Source organism: Ipomoea nil, unplaced genomic scaffold, assembly GCF_001879475.1.
Source record: "Ipomoea nil cultivar Tokyo-kokei standard unplaced genomic scaffold, Asagao_1.1 scaffold2957, whole genome shotgun sequence".
NCBI lineage: Eukaryota > Viridiplantae > Streptophyta > Magnoliopsida > Solanales > Convolvulaceae > Ipomoea > Ipomoea nil.
The window spans coordinates 2,046,468-2,053,386 of record NW_017619385.1 but is presented as its reverse complement, the minus strand read 5'-3'; the positions used below and the strand labels follow the sequence as shown (position 1 = coordinate 2,053,386).

The 6,919-nt window shown below is 35.0% G+C and overlaps 1 long non-coding RNA gene across 1 annotated transcript; it reads left to right on the top strand.

The window, feature by feature from the left end:
• The first annotated feature begins 5,350 nt into the window (after nt 1–5,350).
• Nucleotides 5,351–6,101, top strand: LOC109162780. The gene is made up of 2 exons (XR_002051156.1): nt 5,351–5,747; nt 5,850–6,101. It is a non-coding gene; the product is annotated as an uncharacterized LOC109162780 (long non-coding RNA).
• Nucleotides 6,102–6,919: the final 818 nt, after the last annotated feature.

The following is a 6,919-nucleotide window of genomic DNA, read 5'->3' as shown; positions in this document are numbered from 1 at the left end:
AAAAGGAAAAAATAGAATACCTAGAATTCCTAATTGTTGTCTAATCTTGAATTGTGCATCGTCTGACAAATGAATCCACGCAGCTTCCCACACCACCTCAGGTTTTGTTATTGAGTTAGTCATCAAGAGAGTGACAAACAATCTTCTCAAATTCACAGCTGTGGCCCAGTGACTTGCTTCTTCTATAGCACGAACATATTACCTGTCGTCATCTACTAATCTTCTAGCACAACACGCATCCCTAAAAGATTCATATTGGACGCCATCAACTTTTTTTTATATCTAAATAACTTGTGGGACCTTTGACTTTATTCAAAAGACACCTCAAATAAAAGATCTACCCTGACCTAGGAGGCACGTAGAATACTCTACCGATTGAAAATCCTCTTTTTCTTGGCTGCCATTTTCTAATATCTTTCTTCCATACAAATTTCGTTGGCTTTTCAGCATATGTCAAATTCCTTGCTTCCGGGTAGGTTTTATTTGCCTCAAACCATTCTAGGAACATGCTTTGTAAGATTGTTGGCCGGCTGAGTATGTTATCAACGGGATCATCATCTGCGAAAACAACACATTGTTGATTCGGCAAGTGAAAGCAAAATCGTTCCACTGATGGTGTCCTAAACTGTATATCAAAACCGAACAACCGCCACGATGCTTCACACGGCGATATGTACCTACAATCATAGTACATACTGATTTCATCAATAACTTGCGGTCCATCTTGATCATTGCTGGTTCTGTAAAACTCTGCTGTCACCCTGTCGTGACCCTTGTTCATGTACTTGAACAGATACTTGATTGAACGGGACTGATTACACCATTCAACATTAATATGAGCCCTATACTTTAACAACAAATGCCTATTGTGTGGTACCACGTACCTATTATCCAAGTTAATCCCATTACGCGTCACGGACGACCATTGTCTCTTCTCTGATATATAGGATAACCATCCTCATCAAAAGTTGAGCAATTAACAAACTTTTTGGGAAAATGTTTAGTACATTTACCATTCGCCTTACATGGAGAAGTCAACCTAGCTTTCCCGCAAGGTCCATGCATCATAAACTCCTCAACTACTTTGAAGTTCCGCGTCAGCTTCTTGATCAGGTAACTCAGCTGAAATAATGTGGTCTAAATTGTCCACACTATGGGTTCCATTTATTTTATCCAGAAACAGGAGAATATGAGCATGGGGTAAACCTCTTTTTTGAAACTCTATGGTATATATCACTGTTAACATATAAAAAGAAAAAAAAATTAAAATAGAGCAAAAAATATCTACCATGAATCTTCTCGCACTGTTTTAAATAGTGGCATTTTATTTACGTACCTCCCATTACTGGTCCAAATAACTTGTTCTTCTTACAGTCTGAGATTAGAGCATCCAATTTCATTTTGAATAATCTACATATTATGTCAGGACGATCTTCAGGTTTTAACTTTCTATCATTCAAGAAGCGTTGTACCTCAGGCCACTTGGGGTTGTAGGTGAATGTGATAAAGATATCTGGATATCCAACCAATCTACATATCGCCATAGCGTCCTGGTAATTTTGAATCATGTATCTAGCACCCCCTGTAAAACTTGAAGGCAATATATCTGGATATCCAACCAATCTACATATCGCCATAGCGTCCTGGTAATTTTGAATCATGTATCTAGCACCCCCTGTAAAACTTGAAGGCAATATTATTCTCTTTCCTTGAGTAGTGGGGTCAACTTCACTGTGTGTTAATGCATCATTCAAGCAATTATACGATTCGCACCTCAAACCTATCTTTTTTGGTGTGTCCTTATATAGATTAACCTTCCTGACTCCACCATCATATAAGCATCTACCAGAAATTGTTGGAATAACCTTTTTGAATGCAATAAAGTAGATACCTCAGAGACCCTAGACTGTATACGGTATGCAAAATATTCTCGAGGACTTATCCTTTGACGACCAGCAGTTGTGTTTCCTTTTAATGTAGAGAAGGGGATGTCTTCCCTGTATCCGTCCTCACCATACGGAAACAGTAAAGGGTATTGCATCGGCAAGTAAGCTGGATTTAATTCACTAATTCTTTGCAAGAGGCCGCTTTTCGTCTCTACCATAATGTCACGTTCTCCAATATTTGTATCAATATCACCGACAATTAATGCTGCGACTTCAGAAACTTGCGGCAAATTGTATGTTCTCGCATCCTTTGATCTCTTCCCATGCAATTTAATTTTAACCTCAGCAAGTGGATTCTTTTGTAGCTCAGATCGTGCCATGCGGAATGATTTGTCCAAGACATTACTTGTATCCAAAACTTGTTGAATATCATTAACAATCTCGACATGGATGCCGTTTTGCTCACCATCTTGCCTAGAAAGAGACCAAAAAATCATATCAAATATCCACATGGATGTGCTTACAAATATGCTTAAAATTATACATATAATTAATTTACAGGTACGTACCTTACATAATTGATACGATTACTAAGTTCATTATTAGTATCATATATATACAACTGGGCAAAATGGGGTTTTTTCCCGTCGACCGGCAAGAGACTACCAATGTAGTGGAAGTTTTGCCCATTTATCTGGAAAACTAGTGGACCACCATTCTTGTTCACGCTTCTATCTATTTTACCACCCATGGACGTGAAGCAAAACATACTATTGTATGTTCTAATGTTTTGCAGGAATTGCTTGTTTTTTTCTCCTTCTCCAAAAAAAACAGATTGTAAATTGCATCTGGTGGCAATTTAATCTTACCATTGTTGCAACACATTGAATATCTTGGGGTGCCCTGAATAAATGTTTTGTTTATCCTTTCTTCGTACCAAAAAAGCGCTCCACAATGTTGACATGTGTTATTTGCATCACCAAGATCTTTGTATTCAACTAAATTGATAATTAAATATAATTTAGTTAAATTATATAAGATGACCTTAAACATTTCATATTATGCATACACGTATTGAACTGAGTATTATAAAAAAAGTGAATGCTATTGGTTTCTACCCTAAACATAATAACGTATACCTAAAATAATTTTGAATTGACCTAAGATTTAAAATAATAAAGGAATTACCATTTGGAATATGTTGTATAGGTTGTTGCGGAATTTCGACCAATCCTACAATACAGTAATACATTTGATTTAAACAACTAAATACATACAATTGAATAATTTTTTTGTAAAGTATCTTTTCAAATGTTAGTGGATCTTGAACTTACCACAAGTGTCTTCCATTTGTTCTAAAATGCCATTAGTATTGCAAAGTTCTTCAAAATCTTGAAACAAATCGCGATTGACCACATTATCTTGGCTATGGTCTTTACCCTCATTCATGCACGGCCTCTTGTTGCATTGTCTGGTACCTACTTTATTTAAAGTAGAAAAAAAGTCCAATACATAAAAAAAATTACTTAAGCAAAGTTAAAAATAGATCTAACAACACTTACCGTTTGATATATTGTGTAGAGGTGATCGTGTGCTCTTCGACATAGTTACTGTACCTTTTACAACAAATGTAAAGTTTTTCCGTCTGTCATTGATGATATTCGAATTTTGATATGAAATAAACAATATTATGTATATGCCTTAATATAACTAACCGGGAAATATAGAGCTTGTTATACTGGATAAATATGGAGTTCTGCCGCCTAATACAAAATGTCTGGAGTTACTTTTACTTGTCGTATATTCCATGTGACATGTACTCATACTTATATTTATACTTTCTGGATTAACTGCAAATAACATATAATGTTCAACAAAATTTCTAAATAGTGTATTGGACCGAAGTAAACACAGAATGGTATTAAATTTGAAAAGTTTAGAGCGTTTACCTGTTGTTAGACCACTTTTTGGTGTATCACTTGAAGTACCCACTTGTTGTAGTGTCATTCCGTGTGTAAATTTGAGCTATTTTTTAGCAAAATAGCGTTGTGAGTGCTTGTAACCGGAGTGTTAGTGTTTTAATTGCTCAAAAAAACACCAACATATAATTGGCAATATTATTATGGAAAACTAAGATAGGGTTAGCTTGGGTCTGTTTGTTCTACAGAAGACTGATTGATCAGATTCAACAACAGAAGGACTGACACTGAAGATCTGTTTTACGAGGATGTTTCGTCATTGCAGAACGCAGTTTTAAAAGTCTGTTTTGGAAAGAAGATCAGCGTATCTGCTTTGGAAAGGTATGGACCGGATCTTTAAGATTACATTCTTCTTATATCGTCCTACCATCTACAATCAGAGATATCTATGAAGAGTGTTCTTATATTGGAACTATAAGTACTCTTATTCGATCGAGAATTAGGGTTACGCTTTTGAGAAGAAAGAAACACTCAAACATATACTAAGAGATTACATCTCTGATTATCATGACTCTTCTCAAGACAATTTGTTCTTGTTGATTATGATGAAGAACTTGAGAAGAAATATCGTTGCTTAAAGCCTTAAACGAAAAGGACGCTAAGATCACACAGTTGTGGGAACAACGTCGGACTGCATCATTGAAGTGGACTGCATCAGAGTTAGCTCTCCAAGTGAAGGGATTTCATTGGACTTCTGTATGCACGACTCTCCACCTTCAACAATCCACTAAGTCAGTGTAGACTGGGTACTTACCTTGTGTGGGGCACTTGGGTGAGATTACTATTCTCTACCTTTGTACATTTGATGAACTGTTAGTGGATTGGACGCCTATGTGATCGTCCCCCAGATGTAGATACACACTGTATCGAACTGGGTAAACATCTTGTGTGTTGTTCCTTTCGCTGTCTTCCTTAGTTTTATCTTTCCGCAAGTTAATTAGTGTTTCAGCTATCTGACTGATATCATCGCTGAATCTGTCAGACTAATCCGTCAGTCTTTTAATTAATATCATTAATCTGAGAGATTGCAAAATTACACGGAGAATTTTCAACATTTTCTGCAATGAAAAGGTGCAAATATTCATAGATAAGTACCTTTACTTTTAAAAATAACGATATGATTATGACCATAATTCCAAATAAAATACATTTGTAATATACTAATTCCTGGTAATTTACCTACGTAAGGTGTATATTGTGAAAGTGACTTTTTAATCTACCTAGTGTACATAATTTTATATAATGTACCATAAGTCTCAAAATAATGTAACTTAAGTACAGAAATAAATTACATTTGAATATACTTTGAATATATTAAAAATGTACATGATGGACCAATTGTTCACACAATATTGTGGACCATTATCCACAACCTAGATTTGACCAAGAATTCCAGCAATTTAAGACCAAGGCCAACTTTACCTAAAAATTATAGCCCAAACCCGGCCCAATATAATGTTAGCATACCGTCATTTCCATTTAGGGGTCTTCTAGATGGATCTGGCATTTCTTGAACCATCATCTTCCAAAGTCTCGTACAGCTAGCATCCTCTCACATCTACCTAACCTTATCTCTCACACTGTTCAGACAAAAAACCCCATTTCCGACCGTAGAGTTCGTCATCTGCCATTACAGTGTTGAGATCTTCTTTAATTCGTAGAAGATCTCAACCTTACTGCAAGGTCTTCATCACCGCTAACATCCGATTAGGGTTCAGTTCTGAAACCCACAACTGAGATCAGTGTACTTGTTGTTCGAGGATCTAAGTTTTTATTCTCCGATCTTCGTTTTGAGACTCGGATCGGCATTTTTTAAGGTTCTAACGTCAATTGATGATCTAGATCTTCACTTACTACCCTATTCCACTACATCAGCTGTAAGGTAAGTAAAATATACCCTATTGTAGTTCGTAATTTATTAGCGATTATGTCTTACCGTATAATTGTAGATCAAATTTAATCTTATTTTGTTTCCTAATTCTAGATCAAGCAAATCTGTATGGCTCCGTACGGTGTTCATGACTTTAGATGGACATTACAGGCAGCTTTGTCGCACTCAAATGCAAGATAAGTGAAACTAAACATTTTTCTTTGTCTAAATTCTTATCTTAGCATAGGCAACATATTCTAGATCTTTAATTTTTGTGTTTTTTTGTCTGTATAATGAACATCACACATTATTGGCTTCTGGGTATTCATAGGATATTATAGACTAACCAAACAATACCTAATTTAATTGCAGAGTTGGAGTTTTTAGATCTATATCTATACTACAAAGGTGGGAAGCTAAGCATGCATCAACAAAGGTAAAGAGCTGTAAAATTGTGCAATGAACAAAAACTTCTAAGGTAAAGTATAAATTTCAGTTTGAAGATGTGTTTATGTTACCTTTATTGTCGATTATTTGCTTCCTTTTGTTTCCTATTATTGTAGAAGCAACTATTTTCCTCATATCTGAGCTGTTATTGCGTATGTTCCAGTGTTTTGTTGTGAATTTATTTGTATTAGAAATAGTTGGATTCAAATAGGTGAAGGTTTTATTGAGTTTTTAGCATTTAAGATTGCACTGTAATAGGAATGATGAAAAGCAATGATATGACTCTGCATTTTTTATTGGAAAACAACAAAGCAAATTACTTTTTATGTAATTGAATACACATGTTCCCACTGACTTTTAATTATTTAGTTTTTGATCTACACATTTTTGTTTTCTTATCACTGTTTAACTATGCTCTACATTATCTATGCTCTACATTATCTAGGCTGTAAACAGATTTTTTATCTACACTTTTTTTTTTCTTGTCACTGTTCCAGGTTATCCTTATGCTATATTTTAGTTCTGTTTTTTAAATAGAGATTGTGACTAACATTTTTTTTTAGGCTTTAGCAAATGATGAAGGTACAACAACTGAGTGGATTGCAGAGAATGATATTTACATGTCTATTTCCCTGCTTGGTTGATAAGCCTTAGTTATTATTCATCTAATTATTCTTGTGTTTTTAATTTTTAGTACATTCAATTGTTCAATTTTAGGTGTGATCTGTACTGTGATG